This window comes from Coturnix japonica, chromosome 7, assembly GCF_001577835.2.
Source record: "Coturnix japonica isolate 7356 chromosome 7, Coturnix japonica 2.1, whole genome shotgun sequence".
NCBI classification, from domain to species: domain Eukaryota; kingdom Metazoa; phylum Chordata; class Aves; order Galliformes; family Phasianidae; genus Coturnix; species Coturnix japonica.
In genome coordinates, this window is record NC_029522.1 from 9,862,279 (window position 1) to 9,875,873 (window position 13,595).

General features: G+C 39.1%; 1 protein-coding gene across 6 annotated transcripts in view; it reads right to left on the minus strand.

Annotated features, from left to right (window-relative positions):
* Positions 1-13,595, minus strand: part of FAM126B (family with sequence similarity 126 member B) — a 56,081-nt gene that overhangs the window by 32,060 nt on the left and 10,426 nt on the right. For 3 of the 6 annotated variants that reach the window (XM_015868130.2, XM_015868133.2, XM_015868127.2), the window contains exon 2: positions 1,105-1,209. The gene's annotated coding sequence lies outside the window, so the exon portion shown is untranslated. Of the gene's footprint in view, positions 1-1,104; positions 1,210-12,119; positions 12,291-13,595 lie in introns of those variants that run through there. The other 3 variants (XM_015868132.2, XM_015868128.2, XM_015868131.2) reach the window with 3 other exon arrangements.

Consider the following 13,595-nt stretch of genomic DNA (forward strand, 5'->3'; position numbering starts at 1 on the left):
AAAAGTGACAAGTAAGTGAATGGACACTGTATTTTCAGACATATTTAAGTTACTTTTTTGTGTTCTTTTTTAGGAGATAATTTAGGTATATAACAGCTACATGCAATAAAGCTGTCACACATTGTCAAATATATTTATCACATTTTTTAAAAAATCTACAAATAACCATCAACTACAAAGCACTCTTTTTAAAAAATAACTATCAGTAATAATGAATGAACTTCATTTTTCACCTTTAATACAGTCACCTTTCTCTGAAGCTTTTTCAGCCTGAGATGGGAAGAAAAGAAACCCTCCTAGAACCAGATAACTGTCAACTTTAGCCCCATAAATACTACATACAGTGTCAAAAATAACCAAAGTGCTATTAGTGGTAGAACTTGTTGTTAATTTCATAGGGAAAAGGCAGGTAGAGATGAAGTGAAATCTTTACTTTTTACAATTTCCTCTCAGCTGTGTTTTGGAAACTATATAAGCTCAAAAAAAAGTTGTTGTTTTGATGTATGTTACATCATGGAAGCCCTGTGACAAGTGGCTTTCAAATAGTCAGCTTAGATGATTGGAATCATCTATCTTGGTCTTAGAACAATTTTGCTTTCATTTCTGAAGAACAGGTCACTGCTTTTTAAGTAGAAAATGATGTGGAATGCAATATAAAAATTGTGTTGGGAAGCCGTAAATTCCATGTCACACATCTTTGTATAAATGTCGTTGCACACACAGTTTAGCAGAGCCTTGGGCAGTGAGCAAGTTGTTCAGATAATACAAACTCCTAGTAACTAAAGAACAACATTAAATTCCCAAAGCATGTTTAAATATCCTAAGAGATATCAGATTCAGATGTAATATGAGATCAATTCAAATTCAATTAACACTCAGGCAACTCACTTTAGCAGAAGTGCTGCTAAATAATACCAGAAAATAACACAACACAACTAAACGTATCTCTGCAAACAAAGTTTTCTGAAGATATCATTTTCAGTAGATATGGGAACAGATATCAGACATCGGAATGAGATACATGCAAGTTAATTTAAGAAATCACAAGAAAAGCTCAAGAAGTTCACATGCAGTTCAATTTTAGCTCACTTCATCCAACTTTACCTCTCTTTAAAGAAGTCAGTTTTCTAAAGGAGGAAGAGGAGGAGAAACACAGCAGTTTTTCAGCCTGGGATGCATTTGTCAAGCCTTCAAATACTGTCCGGTCTTCTGAAAGACGAAAATAAACTGATTATCACAAAGTAAGGAGAAATACAATAAAGCAACAGCAATCTGTAAACACGATTCTATGTTTTCTCAACTTTTTAATTTTTTTTCAACAATTTTAATCAAGCCTATGAAAAACAGGTAGGTCTTCCTGTAATAAAGCAATTTGCTCCCATAAACAAAAACCAAACAACTGACAACAACAAGCTCTCAACTTTTGAACAGGGGGAAAGAAGGGAAGAATTGCTTAGATGAATTACTAAAAGACGTCTTCCCTATGTGGAAAACCTTGACACCTTAGCCAGTAAGACAGTAGTACAAGCATACTACAAATGGAAACCCTAAACAACAAGGAGTTGTTCAGCCTGGAGAACAGAAGGCTTCAGGGAGAACACACTGTGGCCTTCCAGTACTTGGAGGAAGCATACAAGAAAGCTGGAAAGTAACTCTTCATCAGGGTATGTAGTGATAGAACAAAGGAAAGAGGGTTTCTTTCTCTAAACCGAAAGAAGGGTTACTTAACATTGGATATTATGAAGAAATTCTTTACTCAGAGAGTGGACAGACACTGTAACAGGCTGCCCAGAGAAGCTGTAGATGTCTCATACTGGGAAGTATTCAACACCACGTTGGTTATGGCCCTGGACAACCTGATCTAGTGGAAGGTTCTCTTGTCTGCACTATACAAATAGGAACTAGATGACCTTTAAGGCTTCTTCTAAGGCAAACCATTCCATGATTCATTCCACATCTTTTAGCCTAACAGAAAATCCCACAATAGCTGTTTGCAAAACTACTCCCATTAAGCTGAAAACTGAACCTGTGTAGGTGTCAAAATTCAGGTGCAACTTCATATTAAAGTTAAGCTCATCTAGTGGCTAGATTCTACAAAAAAAGGAATTGTCCATCTTTCTCACCAGCATCCCACATACTTCTGTTCCAGAGTTTGCACCATACATCTGACTGTTAAACAAGCCCTGTTTGGGGGAACTAGTTTAGAGTACATCAGCTTTACAACCATGGCCATGCCCTGCTGCCCAAAGGCAGGGGATGTCTCAAAAGTAACTGCTGAAACAGAGCTCATACCATGCCCTGCAAAAATGATGTCAGTTATGAAACTATCTGTGATAGGGTAAGATTTTAACAGTTTCACATTAAGTATAGAAGCACAGAGCTCTTTGTGTATTCATTTATCCTAGGAGAATGGGGGGAAAATAAACATCTTCACATAACAGATCTTTTATTGTGTCACTTCTACTGTATGGTCCATCCACTTTCACTCCGTGAAAATTTCCTACGCTGCGACAAGTGGTTGCTTCTATAATAAATACAGCCAGCTGTTCTGATCCTGTCAGACCATTTTAAACAGAACACACATTAAAGACTAATAATATGAACTATATCCCAAGGATGTAAAGCACTTGATCTATACACCACTCTCGCAACACATTTGTTAGAAAATGTAAACACAAACCATTTATTTCTCCAAGGCTATATTTGCATTCCTCTCAGGAGACTTGTTCAGATGTTAAGACTTGCTTGGCTCATATGACTTAAAAAGGATGCAGGCAAGCAGTTCTGCTGTATCATTTCAGAAGAAGCCCACACCTGTTTCAGCTAGGATTACTACGCTTTAGCACAAATGAGCTTCTCTCTTCAAATGACCTGGATGTTACAAACAATTGTGTAAGGACTTTGTGTATGCCCCGTCCTTGGAGGTGTTCAAGACCAGGTTGGACGGGGTCCTGGGCAACCTGATCTAGTAAAGGTGTATGTTTGGTGGCCCTGCTAGGCAGGGGGGGTTGGAACTACATGATCCTTGAGGTCCCTTCCAACCCGGGTCATTCTGTGATTCTGTGACTTGAATTTTTGTACAAGTTAGTCCGGACACAGCTTTACAGCTTTGACTCCCTACGTGAGCAACAAGCAAAAGCTCAGTGCCCGGTGGCTGTCCCTCCCCACCATCCCCACCCTCAAGCCAAGTTGCCCTGGTGGAGCAGCAGGAACTTCCCCATTCTACTCAGGCACCAGCCAGGCTGCACCAGACATACTTTGTCTACAGAGGAACACATGCAGAGCAGTTGTGTGGCTGTCTCTACCTGACACGCAGACAAGCTTTGCAATTTTTACCCCAGCATCTGTAAAGCATGCCTCACAGTTATATTCACTTTTAGGCTTGCCATGCACAATCTAAGATTTGGAGAAAAATAAATATATCAGACACTATGGAGGTGTGTCTCTAAAATAAACTGGTTCAACAGCATTAAATCCAGTGCATATTTATTCAAAGGTGAAGCAGCCTCAACTAAGAGTACTAAATTTCATTTCCAGAGCATTCACGTCTCTCCGAAAACAAACAAAATACATGTTTATTTTAACAGAACTCGTTCTTTTCCTACTATCACTCAAAAGTCCTTAAGCAGGAATCACAATATCTAAACAGAAATTCAGTTACTAGTAACTGCAGTAACTGAATACACTCAAATATTTTGACATGGGGAGTGATTGTTCAGATTCCTTTAATATCACACAAACAAGTAAGTTTGAAATCACATTAAAGCAGAAAAGTCCTAGATGGAAATACAGGCACTTGATGTTAAAACCAAACAAAAATTAATTACCAAAAAGCTTCCCATAAAAGCACTTATGATCATCATTATCATCTTCTCCTGAATTGGTTTATTCAGCATAAAAAATGTCAGGGCAGGACTATGGCTATTCAATTAGACCTGGAACCTTCTGCTCTCAAATCAGATCCCAATTACAGTTGGGATCTAAACAGCATTATACAAAGCCAAAGCATTCTCCAAATTAACTCACACTATGCACAAATTATTTAAAAGTAAGAATCCACAGCTCCACTCCTGACACCAATATATAGCAGCACAGATATTTAAGAACTTAACTTCCATTGGGATGTATGAGACTACACCTCACAACTTACACCTTGCCAGGTGTCTCACAGTTACAGGTTTGCTGAGGATCAGACTAGTTATAAAATACATATAAAACAAGAGACAATGAAAATGAGTTTATCAGCTGACTGAAATGCCAATAAATGATGCTATTTCTGTTTAAATGACCATCCTTCTATTTACTTACATAGAAATAGGTTCCCATTTTAAAGAGTCCCTTGTCATCCTCTAATCATTTTGAAAATATCACAGCTGGAAATAGTTTATTACAGAAATACACTATTCAAGCAATGAAATACAAAATGAGGGTAACTACTCAAAAACTCTTTAATTCTACTGTGATGGAAATGAGGAAGAGTTTAATTAACTTCTGTCATCAGGAAGCATGCGTTTCACTTACATTAGATATACAAATGTACCAACTCTGACTACGTTACTACTTGCAAGTCCACTACAACACTAACCAAGATCTATTTGCAACACAAGAAAAATTACTCAAATAATTAGAGCCAATGGCACTGGCAATACAGATGAAAGTAATCTTTGAAAGTGCTACCAATGAGACATTAGGAATGGTTGCCATCTATGAAGATGTGACAACTCAAGTGTGGAGGATTTGGGAAAGGCTGTTTGTAGGTGTTCTTGTTGCTGCTGTTTTTCGTTATTTTAAAAGGAACCTGGATTTTATATTAGCTTCCAAACAAAGGGGGGCACTTACATAAACAGGACATTTCAAAAATGAGTATATTTCTTGACATTTATGTGCTAGATGTCACAATGCATGTAATGTATTTGAGTCACAGCTGCATGATGAATAAGAAAATTGTGTATTTTGACCTCGAGGTCTATGGCAAGAAGATTATGCAATGAAAAAATCTGGAGCAGGGAGAAATCTGAACAACAGCAAATCCTTCAGTGGTGTGATCCCTCACCAGTGCCACTTATGCAAGGGAGCACTACTGTCTGACTGTAGGCCTAGCAGAAAGGAAAACAAATATCATTACAGATTGATGTTCCAAGCTATATATATCCTCCTCTCATATATATAATCCATTATTAAACACGGAAAGAAGTGTACTTAAAGGTTTTTCCATGCTACACCTTTAAGAAAGTAGCATGGAAAGCATCAACACAGCACCTCTAGTCTGAAGTAAATCTGCATGAAATTCCCTGGATTCAGAATAATTCCATAACTAATAGCAAACACACCCCATTCCTCCCTCCCCCTACCTTAAAGCTGTAATGAACTCCTGCGAAAGGAAACAGGGCAACATGCTGACAGATACAGATAATAGAAACCATTTTGAACTTCTCATGTTGAGCTATTCTTGAGTACAGAGGTTTAAAAGTCTGAATGGAAAAGAACAGATAATACATTCAACTACTTAATGAAAACATCTGCAGAGGAATTTAAAAGCAGCCGGAAAAACAATCAAGCTGTTTAACAACACAAGTGGTACAAAGTAATTCTGAAAATACCTGAGCAGAGCACGCAAGATTGATAACATCGTATTACTTGAAATACTGGCTGACATTTGATTCAATAAACTTGAAAAAACCCACATATATTGAACAGAAAAGTGCTAAGGAAGCAAATCATGATGAAAATGATAGGGAAAAGTAACTTCTAACCTGATATTAAAGGTATAGGATTAATTTCAAATACTAACAAAAAGACCGTGCCTTAAACACACTCAGAATTGAGTGGCAGAGAAGGCAGAATGGATTTTTGTAAGAGAAGAATACAAAATAAAACAGCAAAACGTAAGGTAAAAAAAAAAAAAGAAATTAAGGCTCCTAGCAGTGTACTGTGCCTTATGCTACAAGCAGGGACTCATGATAAAATAGCATGAATGCAACAGGAAGAGATTTTACGTAAATATTTATAATACCTGTTCTATGTGATTACTTCTTAAAATATAAATAAGAAGAAAGTAGAAAACAGTGGTGTAAGCTGATACTTCACCAATTTGCTTCACAAAAAGTTCTCCATGGGCATCTCCTTCCTTAGTTACTGAGCACCAACATCTGCACCCAGCTGCTGTTGGATTGCCAGACTGTTTTGAACAGCCACAGTATGCTCTTATTTCCACAACGGAAAAAGAATGGTATGATCCCAACAGAAACAAGATCATCCTTTACAAAGAGGAGCTAAAACACCACTTTGGTAATGTCTGATTGCCATTAGCCACAGGCCTCTACGCTGAGAACAGTTTGTGGATTACTCGTATTGATTTTGAAGTGTATGTATTATTATAATAAACATATAAAAACAGCATTATGATTGCCTTCAATCCACCTACATAAATACACTGCTCTATGGCAGTTGTATTCAACATACACTTATATAAGCTGCCATTTTGATAAAGACATTAAAAAACAAATTCAAAACCTGTTGTAATCAACAAATCAGAACCCTGTGCTGGAAACAGTACAGAACTCACTCAGTTGTAACAGCTCCATAGCACAGAAAAAATTCAACAAGGTAGAAAACAGACAAAGGCCAGAAGAAAGAAAACCTACACTGGACAGTTAATAATCATCAGCTCGAGTCTTGCTTTTTGTTAGAAAGAGTCCCTCTTCCAGCTCCACTTCTTAGGTAATTTCTCAGCTTAGCAGACAGATGCATTCGAACATCAAAATATAAACTTGGATGTATTCTACATGAAGGATTTCGGCTGACAGCCTTATTAGATGAGCCTCAGTCTCACAAAACACCCAGAGAAGACATCAATTCCAAGCTCGCTTCGACACATCAGCAATATCCAGATTGAAACAGCATTTCATAGCAGAGCTTTAAAACCCCCCCATAAATATAAAGCTGACATTCACACTGTATTGCATAGAGCAGTTATGGAAAGCTGCAAAAGTGACTTTAGAGGGAAAAATAAATCTTATTTGCCTCTTGGGGTCTAAGGACCTGAGGGAAAAAACAGAAGCTAACAGCCACACCTCGTGCACTTACAGCTACATCTCTCTCCTAGGAATTCATGCAACAAATGTAGCAGAAAAGAGTTGAGACAATCCAGGTCGTTGAAAGAGACACTGAAAGTACTGTTCTACTTTATCTACGTGATTTTGGTGACAACAATATAGCAAAGGAATTATCCTGCACTCTTAAATACAGCAGCACACGTTAATTTTTCTATTGTGGAGACTGAACACACTTAAATATACACACACACGTAGGCTTGCCATAGAAATTTCACCTCATACATCCTCTCAGCAGTAGTTTCCTTAGAAACTACTTGACACAGTCATCCTACACTAAATCCTCTTGTCAGGACCCTGTGTGATAACCCCTCCCATGCTAAACTGTACAGTCTTCTCTATTAGCATCAGTTCATATGTAGTAACTCTTCCTATGCCAGTTTGTCTGCAGCTCATGAATTTCTTCACATACGAAAACATTTCATGCAGATTTCTTTCCATGTAACCTGACTGCCTTGGTACACAGAGAACAAGGAAATGTTCTCTAAGGACAGAAAAGACTTAGTAAAAATGCAGCCTAAAACAAACAAACAAACACGATCTTATCTAAATCCTGTGCAACACAGACCCATTAATTGCTGCTTTGACATGAGCTATCCATGCAATTCACCCAGCTGGTGAATTACCAGCTGGTAAGGTGCCTGTCCTGTTCAAATGGATATTCATGACCAACCCCACTAACTTCAACAAGATTCCTCCAGAACTGGAAGTTTATTTTTTGTTGAACTGCCCTCCATGGAAATCTGGCATAGAAACAATGACTCTAAAGAAACCGAACTTTTAATCACCATATTTGAAATCCTCATTAAACTGAAACTCAGCTTACCATATGGCCATTCTGCAGCCTGTCCCATAGAAGTATATGTTAATTCCCTGAGAAATAACTTGATGAGATCTAAAACATTTCTACATATAAACAAGTGCAGCATCTACAGGAGTTTCCCCTTTTGCTTTGGTATGAGTCTAATTATTAATGTTCAGTGCTGACTAGCTAAGAACAATGCACGTTGTTTACACAGCTACTATTCTTTTACTCTCCAGCTACCATTAGAACATGAGTGATTGGTCAGAAGAAAGGTTGGGTTCACATCTTAGTGTGAAGCAACTAATTTTTTAAATTATTTTTTATTATTTTTTTTAGTAGTGAGGGGCACAAAGTTCACCAGGGCTACTTGTTTATTTACTTACTTGGGTTTAAAGCTGAGATTTGTCTTTTTTAAGGCAAATTTTTGCATGCAATCTCTTCAGGAATGCAATCTAAACCCAGCACGACTGAAAGCAGCCAGACGTTGTGTGCTCTGTTAGGCAAGACTTTCCGCAAAGCTTTCCATTTATCTAAGCTAGGGATCAATACCAAGGGGAGCAGAGGGGAAAACAGGACTTCCACAGGCTTTCCTGATGGAATGCAAAGCAGTCAAAGCCTCAGTGATATCAGCTGAAATACACCACTATATGTTCCCCACATCAGCCATTGCTCAATTTCATATCGGAGTGATGGTGAAATAGAGAAATGGGGCATGGCTGTACATGACTTTCTATGCACATCTTGTACTCACAGCCTGAACAAAGTCAAGTTTTTGTTAAATACTGTCTTACAGAAGGTAGGAGGTCAGCTACAGCTTTAACTGAAAATCCACACAGCTTCCCATTGTGGCTGGTATGGAGGGAAGAATTAATTTTACAATGTTCTGCAATTACATACTTACATTTTCTTGTAATAACTTCTCCCACCCAACCCTCAAAAACAACAACAAAAAGCAGGAATCCTCACTGAATACTCAATGTCCTAAACTTAAGCCATTTTTTGCATAACCTCACCCATAGACAGAGAAGCTCTGGGGCTTTGTTTGTAACACTGAATAGCTTTCCTGATTAAAACCAGCTTCAAAAGCAGCCAGCAGAACGGTGTTTTTCTTTCCCTCAAGTCTCCTGAGCAAACTCACCTTTGGAAAAAGACCAAAGATGGCCTTAAACGCAAACACGTCACTGAGTTTTACACCTGCTTTTTCCACCATAAATCAGAAATGACCTTCCTTTAGAAATTCTATTCTGCTCTGAAAGCAGCAATGGGATGTTGGTGGGAAGGTTCAACTTCTACAGCCATACCACCAACATCCCACAGTGTGAGACAACAGAATAACATAGGAGGTGTTACTTTCAAAGCAGCCCTCCTACACTCCCATAAAATACACTCAACATATACAGGGCAGGTTTCTTTGCTTCTTCTTTAATAACAGTAACTATTGCTGACCTTACATTTTCTTTTTGGGATAAAAAAAAATAAAAAATGTTGGCAATAGAGCAAATTCAGTTCATTCTTTTCAAATACATCAGCAAAGAAAAAAAAAATAATCAGAGCCTGATTTTAATTAAACAGCCTTTCAAATGTCCCACTGCACTGCTTCCCTATGGATTGGTGCCAGCAGCAATCAGGAGTATTTACTGAAGCGCGAGCACCAGGCACTTGAGATTTTTTGGTTCTACACTCGTGGTGTAAGGAATTAGACTCTTTTAATACCCTTGATACACACCATGCTTCAGAAATCAAATGCAGATGGTCTTTCAAGGGCAACTTTGACAGAAAGTTTAGGATTGTTGAGGTTAATGGTGTGCAGGCAGCGGACCTGCACAGCACCCTCCTGCAATGCAAGGCTGAGCAGCTGCACACACATGGACACCATCACCAAAAGGTGATGCACTCCAAATGTGACAGCTTCAGTGTGCAAGAAAACAGTTCTGAATAAAACACAAATTTAGATCCTGCAATTATCTGCACGTTGGTACTTCAGATGATTATTCAGTAATTATTTCTTATCAGTGAACAGCAGGAGTTTCATACTTGGGGCAGAAAAAGCCCTCATGCTTTTTGCATTATCTGCCAGCTGACGTAGTAAGGCTTTTGTAACTGCATTTTAATTATTTTGTTTCCTAATCCACCCCGTCTCATTTGAATAATTAAAACCAAGAAATAAGATTCTAATTTCAAACATTTCTCAGGCAATAAAAAAGTAAAAGCTAATAAAATCCTTTTTCATTCCTCATAGATGCAAGGCATACGCAGAATTTACTAATTGCAACATGATGCATTTCAGAAAGCTGAAGGCCCTGCATTCGTGGAGACAAAAAGATAATTATCACAATCTACAAAGCTGTTCGAAGCCCACACACATTGCTAAAGCAGAGTTTCCCACTAGTTCACAGAAATAGCAGTAAATAACTATTACGAGAATCCTGCGTAAAGCTGGGTGATGTGGGAAAAATATTTTTGTATGGCTCAATCCATCCAATGGAACATGAATTTGAAATACCTCAAAATCTGCTAAATATAAGAACTCCCTAAGTCGTGATTAAGGTTTCCTCATTAGCACAATAACGTTCTTCATTTAAGATCTGTTAACTCCTCTCTCCCGCCTCTCACAGGGCCAAAAATGCTGTATTAGAAGAAGTTAGCAAGCACAATTTCTGGCACGTTACATGAAGCATCATGGGCAGAGATGAGCAGTTGACTGTCAGGTCCACGCGTGCCTCCAGCAGCCAAACATGGTGACACTCCTACAAAACCCTTCAGCAGAATGGCACACTGCAGTGCTAGAGCAGTTACTTTCCAGCAGCCGGCAAGAAAAGCATCGCAGCATCCTCACTGACCAACAGATCGTTTGACAGCTTTCTGCAGCACACTCCAAACCTCAGCCTGTTAGAGGAAATAAACATCCAGAGCCATCCCCTTCTCTATATTTCTCTGAACTTCCTCCTGTTTTTCTCACATCCAGTCCAGTGCTTTGGCCTTCATAACTGATAACCATTTGCCAGTCAGAGAAGAAGGGCACAGAGGAAACAAACCAAAACCAACCTTTGCACACTTGGTTAATTATACATTGCTGAATAAAAATGCGCGGATAGGACAGAGGACACCCAGTGACGATCAGCACAACACCAACCGCCCCATTTCAGCAGCAGTGCCAACCGGTGCCAGGCAGTGACCCCTTGCTCAGCCTGGAATCCAGGCACAAACCTTAACCCGATTAGGAATTTGAGCGCAACTATTGTGAAATCCCATAGTTGCACATTTATTTTTCAGCCTTGGCATCACCAGGTTTACACAATTAAATATCGAAATAGCTAGGGGGGGAGGAAAACAGAGCAAACGTAAAGTGAGTGTACAAACATTATTATGGAATTGACAGCTTTTTGTTCAGTTGGTTGCCTTCTACATTCCAGACCTGAAATTTGAGCTAGCTCGACAAGTTAAAGAAACTAGGTATAACATGGCAACATTTTAACTCCAATTACAAATGGAAAACTACTAGTGCAGTTATTGTAATTAGTTTCTTTTTCATGTAACCCGTAAAAATTAACTGCTAAAAAACATAAGACCTGTAGCGGGGCAAAAGTGTTTTACCTATACAAAAGGGGGGAAAAGGCAAAGCACTGTTGGGTAAGGAGCTCATGAGTCTTGGAACACAAGGTACACGTGTGTAATGCTGCTGCCATTTGAGTGACTTCAACAGCCAGACGTCTCAAACACATTTTCATTTTTCTCTGGCTGAAGTGACTAAGAATCCAACAGCTTTATTTTTGTGTGCACAAAATGACTGCAGATGTATTTGCACCACTGATGCAGAAAAAGCAGACCTGGGGAATAGATGCAGCAGGTATTCTCACACAGATTACCATGGGTATCAATAGTCCACTCAACATCAGTACACAAAGGGGATCTGACTTAGTTCTCTAAGTTGTCCTTTGGGATCTGTGGCCAACAGGCTGTGTCTGAGCCGGCTGCACTGCAGCAATCAGATGAACACACAGAACTAACAGCTGGGGCAAAACATTTTCCAAGTTTGATTCTCTCATGTTCTAGCATCAGTTTTGGTGAGGAGATAACGAAAATCTTGCTTCAGTCCTCAGCCATGAAAGAAATACCCCAAAGAAACAAAAAGAAAACCAGGAAATTCTCCTCTTCCATAGCTAAACAGAGGTTGCTCAAACTCATCTGGTGTTTACAGTTACCTGGGTGAAGGCAAAGCTGAGGAATCGCAGCAGATGAAGTGCAGCAGTGCACAAAGCTGAGCGTACAGAAGAGGCAGCAGCCTGCTTGCAGATATCCTGCTTGCTGGGAAACGCAGGTGACACTGAAAGGAAAGGTTGCTGTCACAGAACCACTGAGAAATTAAACAGCCCAGAAACACAGTCATGAACCCTTAACTTTAATTACTTCGGTATTCCAGGTATTTCTTTGCTTTCTTCGTTAAACTGAGCCTCCACCCCAGGACTCCCACCCCTACTTGTGTTTCCAAAGGTCACACTGAGCTGTTTAAGAGATTTTCATGAAGCCACCACTACTCTGACATGGCGAAGGTTTGTGCTGCTGTCTCCTGCAGTTCATTAACATGTATTCAATTACAAGAACAGCTCACATGAAACCTGACAAAAACAGCATCGCGTTCCGTTATCTACCCAAGAAATTACCAGCAATGTAGTTCAGTAACTTCCAGAAACATAAGGATGTTACTATTTGCAACTATTGCGCAGATGTATCATCGACAAGAGCAGATTACCACATACCATGCTTTGTCAGTTACACAATTACTAAACAGAATGGGCACAGAATTAACAATCTAGAAGAAGCTTTTGAAGCGCAGCAGTTTTGACTCAGGCCTGCTTTATGCCAAGAACAAGAAGCAAATAGCTTTAAAAAAACAAACCAGCATTAAAGCTGCTCACACGTAAGGAACTACTCATTTTTCCATTGCAGACCTAAACTCTCGCTCTCCTCTGCGCCCATATTTAGCTCTCATCTCTATGCTGTTCCGGCACAGCTGAATTTCTTTCTTTAAAAGAAAAAGGAAAAAAAGGAATGGAAAGTTCTCCACTGTCACACAGAGAAATAGGAGCTTCTGCGAGGATAAATCCTTCATCAGATACCTGACACGTCTAAGCAAAAGGACACGTTATTAACAGATGTCTCTAAAACTTACTGTGTAATTTCACTCACATAAATGGATAAATGTCCATCTCACTGCTGTTATTAGCATATGAAGACCTAGAAATGACATTAACGCCTCCTCCCCTTACCCTTATACTATTCCTGTTGGATAAAGAAAGATTTGGACTGTCAAGACTGAACTCTACCTCCAAACACAGGCAATAGTTCTGTCAGCTGAAATTCAGCTTTACAGATCTGTAGTGAAGTAAAATACAGTTACAACAGAAGCCTGGAAAGTTAAGAATGTGACCTAAAGCCCATGGAAATCAATGAAAATCCAGCATTGGCTTCAACAGAGCCAAAAGCATGATGAATCTTCCTCTGCAAGACCTAGATAGCAGCTATCCAATCTCACCAGGTAGTTTGACATCAGTCATTAAGTTATGTGCAAGCACAGTGCACTGAATGCTAACCCAGTGCAATACTACCAGCAACCATCTTTCCAAGGGAGAAACTCCACAGACAAGAGCACATCATACTCAAAGCCTTCATCGCTATGT